The following is a 26,965-nucleotide window of genomic DNA, read 5'->3' on the forward strand; positions in this document are numbered from 1 at the left end:
AATGTAGATTTCTTACTTGTATCTTTGACCTGGAGCAGTGGTTCTCAACTGTGGGTGATTTTGGCAATGTCTGGAGACATTTTGATTGTCATACTGGGGGGATGCTACTGGATTCTGGTGGATAGGGGTCAGGAATGCTGCTCAACATCTGCAGTGCACAGGACAACTCCCCACACAAAAATGATCTAGCTTTAAATGCCAATGGTACTGAGATTAAGAAACCTTGGCAGAGAGGAACATAAAATGATAGGAATTCTACAAAGGCTCTAGCAGTGAGTCTCTCTGACAAAAATTATTACTAAGGTTGTGGAGAAAAGTGAAATGGAATGAATATAACTTATAAGAGTCCAAGAGCATAGCTGGTGCAGTGAGAATAACACAGACTTGTCACTGCTGAAGTTTCTCTTGGGAAAAGGAAACCCATCTTGAGAAGGTTGCTCCCAGCAAGGGCCCTGCTGCCATGTGGAGTAGAGGATTCTTTGTGTGGAGGACTGTTCTATGGACTGCAGGTTGTTTAGCATCCTGGACCCACACTCATGAATGCCAGTACCACACCCAGGTACTGTGACAAACTCAGAGACCTCATGTTCTTCCATATGCCCTGAGGGAAAGTGGCATAGACTAATGTTGAGAACCTTCATGAAGGAACACTGATCTAGGATCAGGATGTGTGGGTTTAGGTGATCTTGTTGACTCCCGTTAGAATTAATTTTACTTCTTTGAGCTGAGCATCTTTAGCTATAAAATGAGGGGATTGGGTTACATCAGGAGACTCCAAAGTGGAGGATGGGCATTCATTTTAATGCAGGAAGAAAATCTATAGTTTTATCTATTTTTCATGTGATCTTTTAAAATGGCACTTTTATGTATATTTTATAATGTATCTGGCATGGGCAGTAGCATGAGTACATAATTTAAATGAAAATGAATGTACATTTATGACGGGCATGCTCAGTAGTGTTCTACTGAAGGGGCACACTATCGAGAAGTTAGGAACTCTGTTCCTATTCAGGCAACCTAAGTTTGGGGAAGGAAATGAATGTCACGGGAGCTGCAGACTTTCTGGGCATGGATTTACCTGTGTTGAAGGGCACATAAGGTGATGGACGTGAGTGTCACCAAGAAGTAACCACCCACAGAGCTTCATCTCTCAGCATGTGGAGACTGACATAGGGCTTTGGGCAAAAAATTACACGTTCCCTTGTCACATAGAGCCAGATTTTGTAAGAACTGGCAAGCTACTGGGGTTTTTCAAATTATTCTCTACACGAGTGTGGAAAATACTATTCCCTAACAGAAAATTTGATTCACACTTTACAAAGAGCATAGGGACATGGTCAAATTGCATAATCGCTACTCACAAAAGGACCCTGAGTAGCAACGGCCTCTTCCAACCCTGCCCACTTCAGCTCGAGCAGAATAGCACACTTGTTTTCAGACACTCATGCTACACCATGTTGAGCAACTTAGTAGACTTTATATTCTTAAGGCCACTCTTTGAAAGCTGCTCAGAGGCATGGATCTCTCACTCAGTCCCCTTTCCATTGACGTCAGTCGGAGCTGCAGGGAGACCAGAAGTTGTCCACAGCCATTGTAGTCTCAAGATCTGAAATAGAAATCTTCTCTATCCCCCATTCCCGAACTTGTTAATTATCAGTTCTCCCTTTATCATTTAACTTGGGGGAATGTGTGCTTGGTAGTCATATATAGAAGGCATATTTTAGAAATCAGCTAGTTTCTTAGATTGCTTATGTGTGGCAGGAATCTGCTTTGATAAATAAAAGCTTTTCTCCCCAGGGAATGAACTAAAATGAAAACTGCAGGCCTGGTTAAGCTTGTACTTGGCAGGAAAGGAGATTAATGTGACGTTAGTAGAATAGAAGTAACTTTGCTGTTGGTGAACAGAATGGTTATTGAGTCACACACACTAACTGTGCTGTTTTAAGCACCCTGTTATTGCCCTCAGGTTTGCTCAAAGGACATGTGGTATTTCTGTGGCCATTAAGATGGAAATACTTTAGCCAGATAAAGTAAGGTTAGAATCGTAGAATAACTGACCTAAAAGTGATCTAAAAAACGATTCCATTTGCTTCTTTGTGTCCTACCCTGCTCAGAGAGTGTAATACAGTGGTTAAGGGCATGGGCCCTGGGCCCGGCTGCTGGCTCTGAATGCCCCCTCTATCACTCATTAACTGTGTGACCTTGAGCAACCTGTTTATGCCCTCTGTGCTGCTGTTTCCTCATCTACAATGCAGACACAATGAGAAAAATAATGATTCTAGTCATAGTATTGCTGTGAAGATGAAATGAAACAATATTCATCAAGATCTTACTATGTGTAAGGTGCATAGTAATATGTTAGTCATTATTTTTAGCTACTATTATTAACTTTAAATAGAAAAAATCATTAATCCCAAATTTGTAGCTTGTCTCTAAATTACTCTGTAAGCATCATTTTGAGGTAAAGGCATAATGCAAAAAAATTTCTTCCATGTTTTGGCTTCATTCTTAGGGTCCTCAGTGCCATTTACTTACCTTTCCATATCTCAGCTCTAGAGTTGCTCCTCTTACAGCATTGTATCTGTAAGTAGTTCCAGACATCACATTCTCATGTTAAACCTTACAGGAAAAGACAGAAAATGTCTTTTTTTCCTCAGAAGCCCCAGCAAATATCTGCTTGCATCCTATTGTCCCTGCTGGAATTCCAGCCCATCCCTGAACCAATTGGTCACTCTGGTCAGGAGTTTTGATAATGGGGAATGACTGAAATCAGTTATGGCTTATCTTTGGAACTATGCGTGGGATCAGTAAATCCAGATCACATGACTAAGAATGGGCAAAATTGGAACGCTATTAACAAAAAAGAAGAGGATGTTGGGCTGTGACAACAGTCGCTGCTGCCTCTGAAATGGTCATAACATTCCTTCTTGAAACTTAATTCCATTGGTATCAATTCTATCATGGTATCTCACTTTCTTGGTTCTCATATTTCTTAGTTTGTCTTACTTCAGTTTCCTTTGTGGGCTCCTCTTACTCTGTTGTCAATAAACATTGGTTTCTTCAGGATTCAACTCTTTATTCTTGCTTCTTTTGCTCTCTTTGATTACTTTCATCTTCTTTGTCTTCTCAGCTACTTCTCCCAGATTAATGCATGGAGTTTCCTACTCTCAAATGTAGTGAGTTTCTGAAAATGTGTCAGATGGTTACACATACAAAAGTCAAATATATTCTAGATGGCATTGAGATGTGTGTTGAAAAAATAGTTGTAAAACTAATTATACCTCTCCTTTTAAACATTATTGTCAACCAGAAGATATTTTAAAAAAATATGTACCTATTTTCTTTAATTTAGTGCTTTTCCTTCATAATGGATCATGCTATCATCAATTTAGAATCCATATATCTCTATACAGTAATTTCTGACTTTTTTGAAGTTTATTTTTTTATCGCTAGTATTGGCATTTCAGTTTTCTTTTACCTTTTTTTTTTTTTTTTTTTTTGGTTAATAAAACAGTAAGCTCCAAATGTAATAAACCCCAGTAGCCAAAAAATTACACAAACATCGTTGAGTGAAAATGTTACTACTACCAGAACTGAACATCTGGCTGATACACATTATCACCATGTGATTGCTCAAAATATTTATTCTTCAGCTAAGGAAGCAAAGTCCATATTTGGCATTTGAAAAGCGATTTATGGATTTTACTATACAATGTGCAAAGGTGAAATGAATGAGGGTTCATTGCATTTTACATTTCTAGCCCACGTATATCCAATTGCCTCTAAGACATCTCCACAGAGGGTTCTTCAAGGGCACCTCATCCTTTAGCATCCCTCCTGCATTCTCTAGCTCAGGTGGAGACACCACCACCCTCCCTAGTTGTTCAAAACAGTAACCTGAGATTATCCCTGACATGATTTCATTCACACTGTTTGTTGATTTGATGCCTTCTGTCGTGAAACTGCCCTGCCCTCTCCATCCCTATTACCACTTACCCTAATTCAACTCCATATCATTTTTCAACTGGTCTTCCTTCTTTTATCCATCTTCTATACCAGGGGTAAAGCAAACTTTTCTATAAAAGGACAGATAGTAAATACTATAGACTTTGCAGGCCATACAGTCTCTTCCAACTACTCAACCCTGCTTTGCAATAGCAGTCATTGACGCTGTGTAAATAGATGATTGTGGCTGTGTTTCAATAAAACTTTATTTATAGTAGAGAAATTTGAATTTCATACAGTTTTCATGTGTTACAAGATATTTTCTTCACTTCTGCTTTTTAAAAAAACATTAAAAATGTAAAAACTCTTCTTAGTACACAGGCCATACAAAAGTCCTGCAGGCTGCAGTTTGCTGACCCAAATTTTACAGGGTTACCAGAATGAGATAACCAAAATATAAATCTGAACATTTTATTTGCAGGCTTAAATCCATCATCAGTGATTTGCGAACATGGGAAACAGAATAAGGTCTATCTTCCTTGAAATGGTCTGTTAATTCCTTTGTGATCAGAGCTTCAGCCTTATAGCTTGCCAATTCAAGTCTTGGACAGCACAGTTCAGAATACTGACTTCCTTGCAGTTACCAGCTCACATTGAGCTACTTTTTTTCCCCAGGGTCTTGACTGCTCTTCTTGGAATGTCTTCCCCTCTTCCTTCCTCTCTTCCTTCCTCCATTCCTTCCTTCCCTCTTTCCTTCCTTTTTCCTCCACAATATATTAGAATTGTTGATTTGTTTTCTCCACTAATAATTTCCTGCTGGCTGAGCCATGTATTACTCTGCTTTGTGTCCCCATTATCTCACTTCTAGCCCAGTGCTTTGCTAAAGTAGGCACTCAATAAATATTTGCTGAATGCATGCATGCATGAATGAATGGACAAATGAATAAGGGGAATGGAATAGTTAAATGAGCCACTTTAGCTATTTTGCTAACAACCCTGACCAAAGTGTTGGTGAGCTCACAGGTTGAAACCAGTTCTTAACATAGGAATGGGTTGGGTTCCAAAAGTTTGTTTGTAAGTTGATTCTTCAGAACTTGGAACACATTTTCTCACATAAATGATGTTGTAAATTATTCCTGTTAACTCTACTCCACAAAAGGTTATTTGATGCATCATGTCACTGAACTGTGGAGTTGAAATTTTAAACAATTAAAAAATAATAACTAAGATGTCATAGTTCCATGCTATTAAAATATTATAAGCTCACATTTCATCTAAAAATGTTAAAAGGTGTTTCCTGTTTTTTTTTTTTTTTAATATTATAAATAAAACAAAACTGAATGCTGGTAAAGGCTTAGTGTGGAAAAGAAAGTAGAGTGATTCTGAAAAATTCTGTGGGAAACTGAATGTTTTCATGGGCATCAGGTTTTTAATTTTTTCAGTACCACTTCAAAACTTACAGTTTTCTTTGCTATGATAAATGTTTATCATTAGAACTTTTTTTGGGCTTATCAGAAAAGATTATGCTAATTTTTGACTCAGATGTAAATGATACATAGAAACATTTAGAGGCAAAAGGTATCTTCTTAACCATTTATTTCTAGTCACCTTCAGCAAAATTTAACTTTATTTTATCTTAGCTTTTTTTCCTTCTTGTTTTAGAATTGTAGTTTCTCCTTTTTTCTTTTTCTTCTCATTTTTCTCTCTGGTTCATTGATATTTTTCTTGTAGTGTTCAATTTCCTTGTATCTTGGCTAAGAGGTCAGGTAAACACCAGTGGGATGGATGATAAGATGACTATCCTCAAGTCACTTTCATTTATTAATTGAATTGTTTTTTAAATCTTTCCTCTATTTGATGCATATTTCAAAATGCTTCTTAAATCTAAGGCAGAAGGCCAGCTCTGCATCAGTTAGGGAAAAGGTTTCGAAAGGACAAAGTGGAGTTAGTAGGAATGAAAGAAAGTTTGAGGAGCAAGAGCAAGGCTTGGTATTCAGAAACCATGAAGATCTAAGTCTTGGTAATAGAATATACTCAATATTAAAAAATCTTAACATTAGAAAAATTCTTTAAATGGACAAGTAAATTTCACCTTAAACTCCCCTGTCACAGGTATATGTCAAGATTTTATTTCATGTACATGAACATATATTATTAATAATGATTTTTATAAAATTGGGGTCATACCATTTCATCAAATCTAAAATTCTTAATTAAATATGCACTATTATTTTGTGTATCACTAAAAAAAAGGTGAAAACTTTGCCAATCTATGCTGCATCAGACATATATATATACATACATATATATATATATATATATATGTTTATGTATAGTTTTCTACCCTTCTCCACCCTGCTCTGTGCTCTGGAAAACTGAATGATCTGTATGGACCATGTCAGTGGTCTCCCTTGCCCTCTGGCTTTCAGTTGGGTTTGGCCAATGGGGAACCTCTGCAGGAGATGAGACGGAAGAAGAGTGAAGAAGGAGAATTTATTCCTATAACTGTTCCAGGGTATCTTGTGCTGAGTGTGCTCCTTGGTAGAAGGGCACTTTCTTCTCAAGGTGGCAGACTCTTATCTATACATGACTAACTCACCCTCCTCAGCCCTACTTTTACCTTTACATTTAATCCCTTTATTAAACCTTCCACAAATTATCCTAATTTGAGCATGCCACCATCTGTTTCCTCTTGAAACTTTGACTGATGTATAAGTGATTGATTGTAAGACACATCCTAATTTCTGAGATGTTAAAACATGAAGCTCTTGGTTTTGATGCTGTTCTACAACTTTCCCCCACCCGCACATAAAAATCTATGTTGGTATATCAACACAAAGACTTGCATGTGAACATTCATAGAAGCATTATTCATAATAGCTGAAAAGTAGAAACAACCCATTCGAATGTCTATCAACTAGAAACCAGATAAGTGAAATGTAGTTTATCCATATAATGCAATATTATTCAGCAATAAAAATGAATGAATTCTGAAACATGTTACAACATAGATAAACCTCAAAAACAGTATTCGAAGTGTAAGAAGCCAGTCACAAAAGGCCACATATTTTGTTTCCAATTTTATTAAATGCTCAAAAACTCAAATCAATAGACACAGAAAGTTGATTAGTGGTTTCCTAGTGCTGGCGGATGGGAGCTGGGATTAGCTGTATGCAGGCACCGTGGATATTATTGCATGATGGCAATGCTCTAGATTATGGTAATCATTACACAACTTGGTAAATTTACTAAAATTCATTGAGTTGTACACTTAAAATGAGTGACTTTTGTGTTGTGTAAATAATTATGTTGTTTTGGAAAAAGTACATCTTGGATATCTTTTTTTGTCAGTAGCTATGGCTATAACTATAACCCATATGTTTAGTACTTTTGTATATAATTCTGTGTTTCTGCTATGCAGTACTGATGCATACCTTCAGTCCCTTCCGTATTCCCCACCCCACCCCCAAATAATCTACTTTCTTAAAAGGACTGAAAGTGCTATAGACTCTTACCAAAGATTTTACAGGGGAGAGTTAGTGTTCACAACAGAGGGGTCTGCTGTCCTAGGTCTCTCCAGGCTTCTCCTCCAACCACGGGCTTCCCCATCCCTGGAAATTTTCCCCTCCATGCAGTGTCAAGCTGAGTTACTCTTCTCCTCTTTTCTCCTCTCCTCTCTCCTCCCCTGCCGTTCTTTCTCCTCCATTCTCCTCACTTTGGCCCCTCCCATCTCCTCTTCTCTCTAGCAAACAAATTATTGATCATACTTGCTGGAGAGTAGTTCAGTCTGTGTCTCTCAGTCCTAATTTCTAATCGTCTCTCAGTCTCAAATGTCCACCAAAGAGGCCTATCCAAGCATTCACCCAACAGAAAAGCAAGTCTCTCTTTTTGGGGTAGGAGTATTACAATATAGCTGCTAAGAAAAATACGATTATCTTTGCATTGTTACATTTCTTTTTTTCTTTTTTAAAAATTAATTCTACAATATCATTTTTTAAAAATTGAAGTATAGTTGGTGTCGAATATTATATGTTACAGGTATACAATATAATGACTCACAAGTTTTTAAAGGTTATACTCCATTTATAGTTATTATAAAATATTGGCTATATTCCCCAAGTTGTACAACACATACTTGTAGCTTGTTTTATACCTGATAGTTTGTATCTCTTAATCCTCCCACCTCCATCTTGCCCCTCTGCCTTCCCTCTCCCCCCAGTACCACTAGTTCCTTCTCTACATTTGTGAGTCTGTTTATTTTCTGTTATATTCACTAGTTGTATTTTTTAAGATTCCACAAATAAGTGATACCTTACAGTATTTGTCTTTCTGTCTGACTTATTTCACTTAGCATAATGCCTTCCAAGTCCATTCATACTGTACACCAGAAACTAATACAACATTTTTTACTGCACATATTTTTTAAAATTTACATATATGTACTGTTCATTGTTTCTAAGAACATTTAGAGCTTTAGCTTTTTAAACTTACATAGTTATCAAAGAAATAAAGCCAACCACAAAATAAGAATTAATTAAAAAAGATACATACACCCTGCTATTAACAGCAACATTATTTATAATTGCCAAGAAGTGGAAGTATCCCAAGTACACATCAACAGATGAATAGATAAAGAAGATGCAGTATATATATATATATATATATATATAATAGAATACAACTCACCCATTAAAAAGAAGGATATTTTGCCATTTGTGGCCCTTCATTCACTTTTATTTTTCACTTTGAAAACCAGAATTTTATAACTGGCATAAACATTTCCATTGCATCAAAAACAACAAAATACCTAGAAATAAACTTAATCAAGGAGGTCACGTATACTCTGAAGACCTAAAACTGAAATGACACAAAGAAATGGAAAGCTATCTTGTGCTCTTAGATTGGAGAATTAATGCTATAAAAATGGCCACACATTTTGCAATGTGTGCAATCCACAGATCCAATGCAACCCCCATCAAAATATTCATGACATTCCTCACAGAACTAGAACAAACAATTCCAAAATTTATGAGGAATGACAAAAGATCCTGAACAGCCAAAGCAAACTTTAGTAGGTGTTTTTTCTTTTTTTCTCTTTCTTCTTTTGTTCCCTTTTCTTATGGTTTCATGACTAGAGAAGGTCCTTTAACATTTGTTGTAAAGCTGGTTTGGTGGTGCTGAATTCTTTTAGCTTTTGTTTTATCTGTGGAACTTTTGATTTCTCCATCAAATCTGAATGAGAGCCTTGCTGGAGAGATATTCTTGGTTGTAAGTTTTTCTTTAAATATATCATGCCACTCCCTTCTGGCCTGTAGAGTTTCTGCTGGAAAATCAGCTGATAACCTTGTGAGAGTTCCCTTGTATGTTATTTGTTGCTTTTCTCTTTCTAATTTTAATATTTTCTCCTTGTCCTTAATTGTTGTCAATTTGATGACTGTGTGCCTTGGTGTGTTCCTCTTTGGGATGATCCTGTGTGAAACTCTCTGCACTTCCTGGACTTGAGTAACTATTTCCTTTCCCAAGTTGGGGAAGTTTTCGGTTATTATCTCTCCAGAAATTTTCTCAGGTCCTTTCTCTCTCCTCTTTCTGGGATCCCTATAATGCAAATATTAGTGTGCTTCATGTTGTCCCAGAGATTTCTTAAACTATCCTCATTTCTTTTCATTCTTTTTTTTTTTTCTGTTCTGCAGTAATGGTTTCTACTAATCTGTCTTTTAATCTGTTCTTCTGCCTCATATAGTCTGTTCTTGGTTCCTTCTAGTGTGTTATTCATTTCAGTGATTTTATTCTTCACTTCTGTTTGGGTATTCTTTATATTATCCAACTCTTTGCTAAAAACTTCACTCTGTGCATCTGTACTCCTCTTGAGTTCTCTGAATATCTTTGCCATCATTACTTTAAACTCTTTCTCAGATAAATTGCCTATCTCCTCATCACTTATTTCTTCTTCTGGGATTTTATCTTATGCCTTGGCATGGGAGATACTCCTTTGCCTCCTCATATTGTTGATCTTTCTATTTGTATTTTTAGGTAAGTTAGTTATGTTTCTTGACCTTGAAAGGTGGCCCTCTGTGGAAGATGTCCTATGTGTCCCAGCAGTACACTCCTCTCTTGTCACCCAAGGGTCAGGGTCCAGCTAGTCCCAGTATAGAGTCTGTCCTGTGTTTGTGAATTCCTTCCACAGGCTTTGGGATTGTTGTTATCTTATTTCTAGTATCTGCTGACTGGTGGATGAGGCTGGACTAGAGGCTTATGCAGGTTACATGGCAGGAGGAGCCGGTGCCTGCCCACTGCTGAGTGAAGCTTGGTCTTGGACCTCTGGTAGGTAGGGCCATGTCTAGAGGCCTTTGCAGCTTAGGAAGTCTGCTGATGGGTGGGGCTGTGTTCCCACCTGGTATGTTGTTTGGCCTGGGGCTTCCCTATGGGCTGTTGGGTGGGGCTAGGTCTTGGTGCTAATGATCCAATCAAGATGTCAGCCTTCAGAAAAACTCATGTAGATGAACACTCCCACTGTGTCTACCACCAGCTTTTATGTCCCCTTGGTGAGCTTCAGCTGTCCCTCATGTCTCCAGGAGGCAGGCCTGGCCCAGGTTCCTATGAAATCGCTGCTTCTGTCCTTGGACCTTGTGCACGTGAGTTTCCACGTACACTTCCCAAGCAAGTGAAGTCTCTGTTTCCCAGCCCTGTGGGGCTCCTGGATCCCCCCACTAGCCTTCAAAACTAGATATCTTGGCATCTCCTTCTCCTCCCAATGCCAGAACCCCATTTTGGGGAGCCTGATGTGGTGCTTAGAACTCACTCCTGTGAGAGGGCCTCTGTGACTTAACTATTCTTCAACTTGTGGGTCGCCCCCTTTGGAGGATATGGGGCCCAATTATATCGCAAACATGCCCCTCCTACCGTCCTGCTGTGGCTCCCTCTTTATGTTTCTAGTTGCAGAAGATCTCTTTTGCTAGGTTCCAGTCTTTTTCTCGATGGTTGTTTAGCACAGTTGTGGTTTCACTGTAGTCGCGAGGAGAGGCTAGCTCATGGTCCTGTCATGCCACCATCTTGACCAGAAATCTATTATTGCATTTCTTATTCTAGTTAATTGCTGTATGATAGTTCATTTTATGGATGAAATAAACTTTTTATCCATTTTTCTCCTGAACAACATCCTTGTGATTTCACATATCTTCACACAAGAATTAAGGGCTCCCTTTTGTTGAATTTAGATTAGATTTAGATTAGACAATGTTTATCCACAAATTTGCTTTTAATCCATACCCTCCCACATTGCCAAGGACAATCAAGAGTTGGCTGTAATCACTTATACTTTGATTTGGAATGCATGATTGATTATACATAAATATTATTTCCTGTTAATTTGTGTTTTCAGTATAAATGATCTGAGTTAAAATTTTTTTTCAGGGCTTATTTTTGTTTATAACCACAAAGTCAATTTTTCATGTTCCCTGTTGACTTCCTATGGCAATAAAAATAAAAGATGTTGAAATTTGTAGTATGAATTTAAATTGCAATTTTATTGAATTTAACTATGTAGTTTAAATAAAGTGCCTAGCATGCTAGGCAGCAGCATTATATTAGAAGAATTATCTATAGTTCTCTGCCCTTACGGACCTGAAAGGCTAATGGAAAGTAAGACATGTGAACAACTAACCTATAAAAGACCCAAAATAAATGTCAGGATCCTGACAAGGCAGGAAGAAATAGAAGGAATTCCCTAATTAGTTGGCACTAAAGCTAGTCTATTAAAAGTGATTTAGGAAGCATTATTATTTTTAAAAAATTTTAGAGATAAAGTAATATAATAAGAAAAAGTTGGATCTCAAAGAGACCTTTGAAATAAATCTATTTAGTGCCCTTATTTTATAAATGGAGAAACTCAAGTCTAATCTGGTAGAGGGACTTTATTTATAAGGTCACATAGCTTGGAGTAAAGGAATCAGGACTCATACTTTCCTCCAGTATGGTGTGCTAGACCATATAATGAAGCTACATTAAGTTAATGAAAATGAGGCTAATTAAGTTAATAAAAAAGACATGAAATCTTTGCTTAGGAAATTTATCAAATTAATGGGTGGCATGGTAACATCTGTGTGTAGAAATGTGAGTGCATTGCAGAACTCCTGAGCTACATGGTTGGTATTGCTTTCACAGAACCCTGGACTTTTCTTTGTTGAAATGGCCCCCAACACTCGCTGAATTTTTCCTTAAAGTTTTATGTTGAGTTTCAATTTTTGTACCTAAGATATCTACCACCTGGTTTCAGCTTTGTTTCTCAAAAGTAGCTTGGAAGTCATGTACTATTCTTTGATTTGGCAGTGCCTTAACAATCCAAAGATAGTCGACTGTCTCTCCAGGCCTCTCCAGGCCAAACAGCACAATGGAAAATGCCTTCCAGGCAGCACACTGGCCTCACCACTCTCTGTGTCAGCTACATGTAATCATCTTTCACTGGGACTGAGAAAGGGCATTAGAGTAGAGAGGACTGAGTGCCATTCACTAGCTTTTGTGTGGCCATTAACGTGTTGCATTTATCTCCGCTCCTCACTTCCCTTATTTGGGAGAATCAGATGAGATGCTTATAAAGCATTTAGAATGATGGTTTCATATATATATTAGATGTTCAAAACCTGGTGGCAGTTATCATTACCCTTGAGTGATCCTATTCAGAATTACTGTTGCTTTTTCAAGACATTAGTGGTAGCTAGTCTCTAAGATAGCATCCAATATTCCTCATTTCCTGGTGGTTATACCATGTATAGTCCTCTCTAGTATTGAATCAGGGCTGGCCTATGTGACAAATAAAATATTGCAGAAGGCATGTGACTTTTGAAGCTAGGTCATAAAAAAGACCAAGAAGCGTCTGTCTTGGTATTTTGAATTACTCATTATGAGGGAAGCCACTATGTTGTAAGGACACTGAAGCAGCCTTGTGGAGAAGCTCATGTGGAGAACTGTGACCTCTTGCTGACAGCCAGTGCCAGCTTGCCAGCCATGTGAGTGAGTCACCCTAGAAGCAGATATAGCTGACAAGTCTTTCAGTAATTGCAGCCTCAATGACATACAACTACAGCCTCAGGAGAGACCTCAAATCAGAACTGCCTAGCCAAGATACTCCCAAATTTCTGACCCACAGAAACTGAAAAGATAATGAAAGTTTATTATTGTTTTAAGCTGTTAGGTTTCAGAGTAATTTGTTATGCAGGAATAGATAACTGATTCAATGTGTTGTCTTATTTTTTAATTTCTTCACTGGGGGAACCATAACTCATGGAAAACTTGCCCACATAGAAGAAGATGAAGACTGAGCTCTTGTAGATTGTGAACATTTTCCAAGATGTCAGTTCTACTCCCAAGTCTTTAGGCCTTCTCATCACCTCCTCAGGTTTTAATCTACTTTTCAGTTCATACCTCTGTTTTGTCCTATCACTGATGATAAAATATTTCTAACAGTGGAGGAATCTTTTTTTAAAAGAATTTGAATTCAAGTGCAAAAATTAAACAACACATGATTTTAACATTAAAAAACTGTGACACTTACTACTCAAACAACCATACAGTGAATATTGAAAACACAAATGAAGCATAACTATAAAAATCTCAAATACATTAACAGCAAAATTAGAATTTATTTCTATAGCAAATAAGGTTCAAGTTTTCTATACCCAGTCCCCCATAGCTTATCACTATAAATGGTCAAAATTGGGGGAATATCAAATGTCTCTAGGACCAGGTAGATAAGTTAAATGGTTGTACGAGGTGTGGCCTAAAATACCATAAAATAGCAAGAAGTGTGGCTGAACTGAAGAGTACATGCCCTATCTAAAGGGATTCACATTTCAAAAAAAAATTTCAATGCTCTTCTCAATTAAACTCTTTGTCTACAGAATTCAGCCAGATTGTACCAATTTGATAACTCTGATCAAAATGAACAACCATATTAACAAACCTAAAAGTACAAAAGGTTCTTCGCTGGAACATTTGAATTCCTTTTCTATCTTCCCATTGGCACATAATAGCTCACAGTGTATGTACTTAAAGAATGGATACATTTGCATCTTTGAGAAGCTATGTTTGCTTTATCAGTTATCTGTGGAAGCATAACAGACCACTCCAAAACTTAATTGCTTAAAACAATACATGTTTATTGTGTCTCACAATTCTGTGGGTTGGTTGAGTGAATCTTCTAGTCTAGGCTGGCTCAGCTGGGACTTAATGACCTAGGATGCCTCACTGACATATCTGGGCTCTTAGCTGAGAATATTGGGACAGACTCTCTCTCCTTGTGGCCTCTTCATCTCAAGGATGCTAACCCAGACTTCTTCACACTGTGATCAGAGGGTTCCCAGCAGCAATGAGCTCCAATGCTTGAGTGCTTTTCAAACCTCTGCTTGCGTCACATTTGTGAATGCACCGTTGGCCAGAGCAAGTCACATAGCCATGCACAGATTCAAAGAGTACATATACTCTACCTCTTGGTGAGGGGAATGGCAAAGTCATCTGCATGTGCCTGGGAAACTGTATGGTAATTTTTGTTTCTGTAGGTAAAGAGGGCTCTACTTAGTGGGAATTTCTCCAAATATAGAAAGGAGAGTGGTCAGGCAAAAAGGACAGATGTCCTCTACAGTCCTTTAGGCACAGCCTGGCAATAGCAGCCTGATGTCATGGAGCACAGTCATGCTGGAGTATCTAGCTGTCATCAGAGCTCAGAGAGATGGGGAGGAACAGGCAGAGTAGCCAAATGGCTGGAGCGTATCTGAGGATGGTGCCCATGGCCTCATGGATCATGCAGAACAAAGGAAGAAAAGGGTGTCTGCACAGAGTGAGTGCTGTCCATGGTCAGCCCCAGTGTCCAGGAGATAGCTGGGGCCTGATCAACACCCACAGATCCTTAAAGGAACATCTCTGAATTATGCCTATGGATAGGAGATATGCCTGAGGCCCTTCTCACTTCCATCAAGCAAAAGCATCCCTAGGATGGGTGACTGCCAGGCATCTATCTGCTCACCTTCCAGCGGGATTGACACCCACCTGTGTCTGGAGACTTTGCTCAGCTTATCTTACTTACATGAGGTGGACATCCTGCTTTAACGTCCAGGGGCATTTGTAATTCCCCTTACCCTTCCCCCCTCCTCCAAAATAGAGAATGGCATTTTGGGTAGTTAGGCAGATGGTGGCAGGCACAGAGTGGAAGAGATGCCACCCACCCAGCACCTGTACTTGGATAAATCTGAAGAAAATCAGTTTGAGTTTGTTCACTGGCTGTTTACCTCCTGATGCCTGCCACCCCAAGGACTTGTGTGTGAGATGGGAGGAATTTATGGCCTTTTATTTTTTTTTCAAATGGTCTACTAACTTGCCTTAGGATAAGGGAGTAGGAGAAAGTTACCTGAGTGGGGTCTGTTCTCTGGTGAGGCCAGAAAGAAAGAATCCCCTGGTTAAAACTGGAAAGAGAAGGTTTCCCCCCAAAAAGAAAAAAAATTTCTAATGACAGACTTGATATTTGATGAGTATCAGCTACGTGCAGTAGCGGGTAGTAAGTCACAAAGAGTTTTCATTTGTTCCCAAAATAACCCTAAAATTTTTCCTCATTGTTGTCGAGGAAACTGAAGCTAAGAGCAGCTGAACACCGAGTGTGCCCACTGAGCTAGGAAGAGGCTGAGCCTCATGTTCTTTCCTTGTGTCATACTGCTTCCTGTGACTATATGGGGGAGCAAGGTGGAGACATCTGAATCGGGTGGGCTTATCGGTAATCTAGGACTAAAGTAGCTTTGGGAATCATGCTGATTGATAGGAGACTTTGCCTCATACCTCTTTCCTCCTAATTCTCCCCAGTCTCCCCCTCTCCTAGGCATGACCCCCTCAGTATCCCCAATCTGTTCCCTGCCTCAGGATCTCTGTCTTTACCTCTCACTGACCCTCTCCAGCTCAGCCTTGACATAGGTAATCGTTGATAACTTGGAGCTGGAGAAATCTCTAAATCAGGTCTCTGTCAAGTGGCAGAAAAGTTGCAGGTCCAAGTAGTGATGTGGGCTTATGGAGAAATGTCAAGTTTGAATTTCAAGCCTACTCTCCTCATAGAAATGCTATTACACAAGTAGTTCATTTCTTTTGCTAGAAATTAATTTTAAATGTTTTTTTTTAAAAAGGCTTGTATTTCTTCTGTTTCTATGGGAAGTTGTATCCTGGTTTAAAAGATAGAAAGACTTAATAGAGTTTCCAAATAATAAATCATCCAAACTGAGCACTTTTGAGAGTGGAAGGGGGCACTATTAATAATCTCCAGGACTATCCCAGATAAATAGGGACATATAGCTAAGGGAATTTTAGTATAGAACACTTTTGAAAGTTGGAGACCACTTGCACATATTTTATAATTTGATGACAAGTTGTTTCAGATAGTGTCTTAATAATTTTAAAGAAAATACACGCGTGTCTTCAGGGCAGACTTCTGAACAGTGAAAGGAAGAATAACTTTTTGGCTTGCTATTTATTAATAGCCCAGTGCTTTCAAATTGCCGTTGTTTCTTTTGTCTGGTTCCCACATTTAGATTCTGTCTTTCATACTGAACATTTGCAGACTATCCAAATAAAAACATCTTTAATGAAGCAGTAAGATACGAAGTGAAACAATGTCCAAGGTGTGAATTATTGCACCATCCATAACTCAGATTGAAATGTGACTTTTTGTGATTGCAAAATGGATGTTTGCCAAGTTGTATAACAAAAACTGTGGTTATTACAGCCCTAAATAATTCATATTATCTTTAAACATTTATTTTTAAGTTGGTAGAAGCTGTAAAATAAAAACCCAAATAGTAAAACCTCATCCTCAATATTAGCTTTATTTAAATAAATAGTGTTCAATGCTACATACCCTCAAAGATGTTTGTTTCTTTTCTTAGTGATTTTTAATAAATATTATTAGTGGATAATGGATGAGGGTTGGATAATGGAAAAATGTCTTTCATGCAAGACTTCTTATAAATCAATATCCATCAGAAGTAATTCTGTACACTAGAAAATGGTGTGTCAGACCCTCTGAATTTCTTTAGGAAGTTTGGATTTATATTTTCCAATTTTTATCATAGTTAATTGTCATTCCACTGACATGAATTATACATACTTAAAAGTTTGGAATACATGTATTCCAAACTTTTATATGTAGGTATATGTAGGACAAGCCCTAGGCAAAATGAAACAGGCAAAATTCAAAAACACTCAATGCTGTTTGTTTTCAGCAGTCTAGACACTGGATGTTCCTAGCTCCAGATTTTTTTTTATGTATCCCCAAGTGATCCCCAACTCTTCCTTATCCTGTCTCTTTGCCTTAAGATTCTGGTCTCTTCTCAACCTAAAGGCTGTTTATAAGTGATAATGGTTCACATTATCTCCTATGCCACCTTTTTTTTTTTTTTTTTTTTTTTTTTTGTAGAATATCTTTTAGAACAGTGACTTTAGAAGAGTGAGTAGGACTTTCAGGCACTATGGGAAAGTCAATTGTGGGGACACTAATTTTGGGGGTAAGGGTATCTTTCTCAGCATCCCTTATTGTTCATTCCACCTACTCATCTTTCATTATGCAACTGACCACAGTCATCTTAGTTCACTTGGAAATAAGAACGTATCCTTAAGAATAGAAAGTCCTGTGAAAAGATGTACTGAAATGTGAAGCCTTTGATAAAGGATGCAATAGTTGCTAGCTTCGCTCCATAAATCACTATATTTCCCTGAAGGTAGTGATAATCAATGTTCTTTGACTCTCAGCTTCAGCTGGAAGAACTGAGGAAGAAATATTTCACATTGATTTGTCTTATCCAAGACCCAAGCTGTGATGGGACTTAGTGAATTCTGAGGAATTGCTGATACATCTGCTGGAAACATTCAGCATTTGGAATACTCCTGTCTTCCTGTCATATAGTTTATTCAGTACTGCTTTTTTTTTTTTTTTTTTTTTTTCCCTCTGCACCAACCGCACTTTCAGAGAGAGAGGAAGAAACTCTTCAAACTCACCAGGAATACTTTCTACATGAAGGCTTCTTACTGTGCCTCTGGGATGCTGACTTCCTGAACTTACCAAATCTTAGTGTGGTTTTTAAGACTTTTTTTTGCACTCTGGGAAAGGTTGGTTTCATAGAAGCTCAAAGAGATCTTAGAAATCAACATGCTCAGTGGTGTTTTATTTTATTCTTTAGAGCCCTAGGGTTCCTCCAAGGTGTCTCAGAAGCTATGAGGGACCTTTGCATAAGCATATAAGATCCCTTGTTTCAACTCCAGCACCTTCATTTTTTTCTTTCTTTTATTTTTAGTTTTATTTTTTATTGAAGTGTAGTTGATTTACAGTGTTAGTTTCAGGTGTACAGCAGATTCAGTTAAATATATATATGTGTGTATATATATATATTTTAAGATTCTTTTCCATTATGTTATTACAAGACATTGAATACAGTTCCCTGTATTATACAGTAGGTCCTTATTTATCTATTTTATATATAATAATGTGTGTCTGTTAGTCCCAAACTCCTAATTTATCCCTCTTCTGCTCTTTTCCCTTTGGTAACCATAGTTTGTTTTCTGTGTCCGGCCAGCACCTTCATTTTTATCTGTTTTATACAGTGGGCTCTGTAAAATTCTCTTGACCATGTCAACCAGAATTTGAAAGCTTTTGATCTGTGTGAAGTGGTTAGTCCCAAGTGTTCCAGCTAGTTAAAAGCAAGGTCTAGGTATAGAATATGTCTCCTGATCTATGAATCTTCTGTCTTCTTCTGTCTTGTTATACTGCTGCACTTTATGAGAAGGAAACCAAGGCCATAAACTGCTATCAACAGATGGAATCATGAAAGTCACACTCATAAAGAGGAAATTGGCCTTTTTAGAAAATGCTGGGCCTCACTGAATTTGGGAATATAAACGAAAGCAATGGTGATTTTTTTGTCTTTATCAAATTGGCAAAGATGATAATAGTGGATAAGCAGAACACATTGAGATTGGAATTCTCAATGTATGTTTTGGGGGTATAAATTTTGGGGGCCATATTTAGAGAGTTTGAAAAAATATTTAAGACATTGTCAGCTGGTAAACTCTGGTGCAATCTAGTAGATGTTCACAGCCGCATTCTTTATAACTGGTCCATATGTGCATTCTGACTGGGAGATACCCATGCTGTACAGAGATTGAAGGTGTTGACTGTCACTCTCTCATATAGCCCAATAACCCATTTTTAGAAATTGATGCTAAGAAAATAATTTGAAGTATAGTAGAATAAATGTACATAGAAATGTTCTTTGCAAAATATTTTTTTAATAGTGAAAATCATCACTACCCTAAATGCACAACAGTAAAGGAATATGATGTTAAGTAGTGCATAATGTTAATGTAAAAGAAACCTTCTATCTGTGTTTGTTCCATTGCTTTACTGACTCTGCGCCTCCTCCCTTTATTATGGGAGTTTGTAAGGAGGAAAGTACTTGGGCTTGAAAATTTATTCCTTGTCCAATACTGTAGAGACTTTGGTAGATACAATCCTAAGAATCAGAAGGATAGTCCTAGGTGGGTAGATCATTCTGGCAACTCCAAGAGAATGACAAATGGCAGTTTTTATTTTTCAGAGGCTGTGGACCAGCATGGTTAAGAACTTGGTTTATGTGTGTATCTCAGAGGACATATAAAAATACAGTCACTTGTCTTCAGTAGCGGAGATCCAACCTTTTATTATTATGTATTTGTGACTAGGAGAAGGCGCATAGCGCAGAATCAGTTCCAGAACTGTGGAGGAGACATTACTTTTCAGCCTCCTTAGTCCACTTCCATCCACTCAGTACCCAGTACCCTAAATTTCTCTATCTGCCTCTTTACCTTTTCAGAAAACTGTTGTCAAATCCTTCATTCGGGAAAAAAATATCAGTATTAACAGATTTTGTTGTTACCCTTCTTAGATGCCTTTACTTTGTTTTTTTTTTTTTTTGTAGTATGTCTCTCCATTTATTGTTTTTTTAATCAAGAAAAGACAATTGAATTTTATCAATTTTTTCCTGCATCTTTTAGTTTGTTGTGGTGAATTACATTAATTAATTTTCAAAAGTTAAGCCAAACTTGTAATGTTTCATGTGTTTAAATTTTAAAAAACATTTTGAGATAACTGTAGACCCACCTGCAGTTGTAAGAAACAACAGAAAAAGATCTTGCATATCCTTTCCCCAGTTTTCCCCAATGGTTACATCTTGCAAAACTACAGTGCAATGACACAACTAGGATATTAACACTGACAGAGTGGTAACACAAAACAGGTCCATCGCCACAAGGATGTCCCCTCCCGCCCTTCCCCTCCCATCTCCCCTCCACATTTAACTATTGGCTATCACTAACATGGTCTTCATTTCTTTAATTTCGTCATTGTAAAAGTGTTATACAAATGGAATCATATAGTATGTGATCTTTTGGGGTTTTGTTTTGTTTGGTTTGGGTTTGGGGGCTTTTTTGCTTGTTTTTCTTAAATTTTTTTCTTTCAGTTTTAGTTTTAATGAGGTTTAGAACTAAGAGCATAGTGTTCTAATGGAGGGATTCTAAGGCCCAATTAGCAAGAGAGAATTTTGGATGTAGAGAGACCTTCCAGAAGGACCTTAAAATAACTCCTGGGAAATCTCCTGTTTGGACTGTTTGCTCTTTAAAAGAAAGGAGGACTGAGTTCAAAAAGACCAAGTGCTTAAGGAGGGCCACCACTATCACTATCAGTGCGTTGTTCTTTTGTTCCCTTTCCTTTGTGTCCTTGGCCTGTTTCTGAGTCATCTCATTACTCCAGTGTCACCAGCCGTATTTTCTGTGAAGATGGCCAGATCTAGATTCCTGCAGGTCGGAGGGCTTATGTTGGAAGAACCTAAAATTAAACCAAGTCAGATGCCAATATATAAATAAAATGCAAATGGATCATTAAATAATTAAAAACTGAATTGATGTTTACTGCCTCCTGGAACATAGCCCGGAAACCTGGATGCAAGATTGGCACACATCTCTAAGATAAAGCAACTTTAAAAGCCAGTAATTCCAAAGGAACAATTAATTAAAAAGAGAGGTTAATTCACAGTTTACAGACTTAGCATCTGCTTGTTTAGCATATGCAATAAAAAGCAAAGTAGTGATAGATTTATAAAATGTCAGTTAAATAATTTATGATATGTATGCTAATTGCTTTTGCATAATCTAGTTATTTTTCCCTCTCATGACCCTCACTGAGATGTTGTTTTAGAATAGAATGTGGTTCTTATACCCTATGTCTTTTTATGATTTAAATATTCGAAGTTGAAAGATTTTATGTTTTTTTGGTGTGCCATTTGTCTTTAGAATTTTGGAGTTTTTTTTTTTTTTTAATCATTGAATTGGAAATTATCTATTCAGGCATGTATTTTCTTTGGCATGTCCAAGTAATCTTTGTGAGCTGAAGTTCACAGGTTATCTAAGTATATATAATACAGGAGTCTTGTTTAATTTGCTGATAACGAGAACTTAAATGCATCTTATTGTAATATGAAGAAAATCACATTTTATTGTTTTATCCTTAGCATATTTGTATGTACCTTTATTCTGTAGGGGGGTAAACTACTATTTAGTTGCTTTTTATTCAAAGAGAGGTCTCTGCTGCAAAAGATTTTCATGGGCACACCTACTTAAGTAGAATTTCCTTCAGAGGTCTAAATATACTGAAACAAGAGAATTAAAACTGAAATAGAGATGTGGAAATCTAAGATTGTTTCTTTTTTATTTATATTTTTCTACATGGAAATGCATGCACATGTGTATGTGTATTTTAACTGGGTGTTTGAACTAGAATTCCTTCCTTATTTTGCTAAAGGCTTAAGAACATAAATCGTTTGAAATGAGGATCTTCCAGGTTTTTCCAGTGAAAATTTTGGATATAGAATTTTCCAGTAACATTCTTCAGAAAAACTTCACCCCTCCGGGATCACTTCTTGCATCAAAAATATATAGCTCCTAAGTATAGTAATACACTTGCCTGTAATTAGAATATCATGAACATCTGAAGGACTATTTTTTTAAAAAATTTACTTGCACCCCACCTCTTTACAAAAGAATTTGAAGCTATTTATAAAAAGAAAAAAAGGCATACATGGCATGATTAATAAATAGGAAGAAGTAGGGGCAAATTAAGGGGTGAGAATGTGGGTGATATAATAGGAGGAAACAAATTGCCATCTGAAGTTTGAACATAATTACTGAGACTGAGAACATTAAGGACTTAATATTATATAAATTCCTGAATTTAGCCACTTAAAACCTATACTTGGTTTTCCCATTTTTAAATTTTTTTTTTTTTTGAGTTTTTCCCATTTATATTCTGGTTTTGGCTGGTTTCTTCAGTGATACCGGTATGCCACTCCCACCTCCCATCCTTCGCCAGGCTTGAAGATAAGGTAAAGATAAGCAGTGAGTTCTTATTGATATGTAGAAAGATTTAGATGAGAGATTACTCAAGGGTAGTCCTTGGGCCGAATGTGGCTCACAGTCATTTTGTTAAGTCCACATGGTGTTAAAAATATACAGAGCTAACATTTAGAAAGGAGAGGATTGCACATAAAAATTCAGACTTTTGGCTTCTCTTGGAAGATTGAAAGAGTAACTAAGCATCCAGGCTAATTTCCTACATAATAGCAAGCCGCCCCTGCCTTCTTTACATGGAGCATTCTGTCTGGCCTCAGAGGGCATTTGTGAGCATGGCTCCTGATGAAGATGGCTCTGCTTGCAAAGAGCTTGCAATCTAACAGAGACAGGATAAGTAATGCCCAGCTTTAGCTTTTTTTCCTAGTGATTGTCTTATGATTTTTGCCTCATTATAAACTTCCCTCACACCCTTATCTGTGGAGAGCACATTCAGAGGTTGTTGTACCATAAATTCATCTTAGTTGATACATCCTTATTCAAGATTCATTCATTTACTCATTCATTACTAAAACTTGTTTTTTTTAATTGAAGTATAGTCAATTTACAATGTGTTAATTTCTGGTGTACAGCATAGGAATTCATATATATATATATATTCATGTATATATATATTCCTTTTCATATTTTTATTCATTGTAGGCCATTACAAGGTATTGAATGTAGTTCCCTGTGCTATACAGTAGAACCTTGTTTATATATTTTATGTATAGTAGTTAGTATCTACAAATCCCAAACTCCTAATTTATCCCTCCTTATCTTCTCCCCCTTCACCCCCTCCATGTAACCACAAGTTTGTTTTCTATGTCTATGAGTCTACTTCTGTTTTGTAAATAAGAAATAAGTTCATTTGTGTCCTTTTTTTTGAGATTCCACATTCAGGGGATATCATATGGTATTTTTCGTTCTCTTTCTGGCTTACTTCACTTAGTATGATGATCCATGTATCTGCAAATGGCATGTATTTTTTTTTTTTTTGAATTAGAGTTTTCTCCAGATATATGCCTAGGAGTGGGATGGCTGTATCATAGGGTAAGTCTATTTTCAGTTTTTTAACGAAACTCCATACTGTTTTCCATAGTGGCTGCAACAAACTACATTCCCACTAACAGTGTAGGAGGGTTCCTTTTTCTCCACAGCCTCTCCAGTATTGATCATTTATGGACATTTTTAATGATGGCCATTCTGGTATGAGGTGATACCTCATTGCAGTTTTGATTTGCATTTCTCTGATAATAGCAATATTGAGCATTTTTTCATTTGCCTATTGGCCATTTGTATGTCTCCATTGGAGAAATGTTTGTTTAGGTCTTCTGCTCATTTCTTGATTAGATTGTTTTTTGTAATTGAGTTGTATGAGCTGTTTATATATTCTGGAAATTAAGCCCTTGCAGTCACATCATTTGCAAATATTTTCAAAAACATTTATGTTTGCTACCAAAACTCTTCAATAAGTGATGCTGGGAAAACTGGACAGCTACATGTAAAAGAATGAAATCAGAACATTCTCTAACACCATATACAAAAATAAACTCAAAGACGGAGTAAAGATCTAAATGTAAGACTGGATACTCTAAAACTCCTAGAGGAAAACATAGGCAGAACATTCTTTGACATAAATTGCAGCAGTATATTTTTGCATCCATCTCCTAGAGTAATGGAAATAAAAACAAAAATAAACAAATGGGACCTCATTAAACTTAAAAGCTTTTGCAGAGCAAAGGAAACCATAAACAAAAGTAAAAGGCAACCCACAGAATGGGAGAAAATATTTGCAAATGATACAACTGACAAGGGATTAACTTCCAAAATGTACAAACAGCTCATACAGCTCAATATCAAAAAACAAACAACCCAATCAAAAAATGGGAAGAAGGTCTAAACAGACATTTCTCCAAAGTAGACAAGCAGATGATCAATAGGCATATGAAAAGATGCTCAACATCACTAATAATTAGAGAAATGCAAATCAAAACTATAATGAGGTATCACCTCACAGCAGTCAGAGTAGCCTTCATTGAAAAGTCTGTAAGTAATAAATGCTGGAGAGAGTGTGGAGAAAAAGAACCCTCCTACACTATTGGTGGGGATGTAAATTTGTGCAGCTACTATGGAAAACAGTGTGGAGTTTTCTCAAAAAACTAAAATAGAGTTACCCTATGATCCAGCAATTTCATTCTTGGGCATATATCTGGAGAAAGCTCTAATTTGAAAGATACCTCCACCCCAGTGTGCACAGCAGCACTTTTAACAATAGCCAAGACATGGAAGCAACCTAACTGTCCACTGACAGATGATTGAATAAACAAGATGTGGTATGTATATATGATGGAATACTACTTAGGCATGAAAAAGGATAAAATAATGCCATTTGCAGCAACATCAGTGGACCTAGAGATTATCATACTAAGTGGAGTAAGTCAGAGAAAAACGAGTATCATATGATATAACTTATATATGGAATCTAAAAAAAGATACAAATGAACTTACAAAACAGAAATAGATTCGCAGACACAGAAAACAAACTTACGGTTACCAAAGGGGAAAGGGAATGGGGAGGGGTAAATTAGGGGTTTGGGATTAACATATACACACCACTATATATAAAAGAGATAACCAATAAGACTACCTACTATGTAGCACAGGGAACTATACTTATCTTGTAATAACCTACGATGGAAAAGAATCTGAAAAAGAATAGATATAGATGTATAACTGAATCACTTTGCTGTATACCTGAAACTAACACAACAGTGTAAATCAAGTATACTTCAATTAAAAAAAAAGTGCCTTAAAGAAACAATTCAAAAAACCCCTTAAGTCTAGGTAACATTGTCTATAGTTGATGTTTTAGAAAGTGCTAAATAGCCCATATGAAGAGCACTTTAGAAATACTATACATTGGGATTTGGGATTGGGATAGTCTTAGATATTTAGGATCAAATCAAGATTCTCACTGGGAGAAACTACTTGTAGTCTAGCAATTACCCAGTTGGACCTCAGTGGACCAGGCAATACTACACCCCTGTCAGTGCCCAGCTTCCTCTTAGGAATGATACAGCTAAGAGGCTATATATATTAAAGATTGAAAGTGAGCCATTACCCCAGAAAAGAAAGCTCACTGATAGTAAGAAAGACAGATGCAAATATAAGGCTCTCCAAGTAAATTTTAAAAAGTATATTTGTATATATTTATTCCAAACCTGAGTGTGATTCATTTGGGGTTCACTTATTTTTTTCTCAGATCCTAGCATTTGGAGGCAGAGCTAAACTTCAGTTTTCACATACCCTTAAATACAAGGTATCTGGTGTAAAAGGGGCATTTCACAAAAAAGAAATATTTAGCAAATCTATTAATTGTTGGACTTTTTGAAAAACAACAAAAAATTTTTGGTCATTATTTTCTCAGATACAAACAAAATACCAAGGTTTCTCAACTTTTGATTGTTGGTTTCCTTTTAAATGACTTCTAAAATTTTATTCCTTAGAAGCCAGTCTTTGCAGTCATTTAATCTTTCAGCCAGTTGACATTTGGGCATTTTTGTCCTGTGTGTGGTACTGTAGTTCCAAATTATGCTCATTGAAGACCTGCAAAGTCTAAACACCGTTTAGACCCAATTTTAAGGTTAACCTATATTAAAAGAAAAAGAATTCAAACCATCTCAAATTCCTTCCATATGACTGCTTTTGTCATACATTTTTATGTCATGTGATAACTTATCTGTCCATTAAAGCTACAGTGGATGATGTAAGCAATTCTTCTCTCAGATAGCTAAAGATAAATCCTTTAAAGCAGTCAACCAGCAAGAATCTTTCCTTATTCCAAATTTTGAAGTCTGAATCTGATTTTCAAATTAAGTGAATAAGGTTTATTCCATCTGTGTTTCTTTCTCTCTCTCATTTTTTTTTTTTTGACACTAAAAATGGAAGCCCAGAGGCAGAGTTTATAATTTCTTTTAAGGTGAAGAACAGAATGTGATAGGTTAAATTTTAATCTAATCTCTCTCTAAGCAGCTTCTATAGAATCTTTATTACTAGATTTGGATACAACACATTTCATTTTAAGGCTTAACTTAAGCTATTCCCCAGACTTTTTAGTGAATAAAAAGAACTCTCTTATCTTCATACTATTTTGGTGAATATTGTACTTATATGTGTATTGTCATGGCCATCCCTACGGAATTGAATTATAATAAATACCCTCTCCATGACAGAAATGCAGCTTTTCAGGAGTGAATGTCTGGTATGCTAAATAGGACTTACAGGTGATACTAATAAAAATGCATTCACTATATACATGGGTGGTGATAAATCTTATCTCATGTAAAAGCTTGGTCACTCTCATGTGACTCCCTTTGTGTGACCTGTATGTGCTAAGTATCATGAACACAGTTCTAGGTATGTGACTTTTTAAATAATTGTTAATTGATCAACTCATTTTTCTACCTTACTGTGTTCCCTGCCTGAGTCTGTGTGTGATCCCCAGTTATGAGAGGTTCAAGGAAGTTTTTTACTTAGTATTTGTAGTGGAAGTCTTTGGAATGTTCCTGCTTATGTAAAGCTA

The 26,965-nt window shown here is 36.9% G+C and overlaps 1 protein-coding gene and 1 long non-coding RNA gene across 8 annotated transcripts in view; one reads left to right on the forward strand and one right to left on the reverse strand.

Annotated features, from left to right (window-relative positions):
* Positions 1-26,965, forward strand: part of GLIS3 (GLIS family zinc finger 3) — a 499,691-nt gene that overhangs the window by 142,257 nt on the left and 330,469 nt on the right. The window lies entirely within an intron of this gene.
* LOC116663128 lies at positions 9,927-25,226 on the reverse strand. Its single transcript, XR_004319181.1, has 3 exons — positions 25,215-25,226; positions 10,469-10,471; positions 9,927-10,364 (listed from the first exon to the last, which is right to left on the reverse strand). It is a non-coding gene; the product is annotated as an uncharacterized LOC116663128 (long non-coding RNA).

The sequence above is a fragment of the Camelus ferus genome, chromosome 4 (assembly GCF_009834535.1).
Source record: "Camelus ferus isolate YT-003-E chromosome 4, BCGSAC_Cfer_1.0, whole genome shotgun sequence".
Lineage (NCBI taxonomy): Eukaryota > Metazoa > Chordata > Mammalia > Artiodactyla > Camelidae > Camelus > Camelus ferus.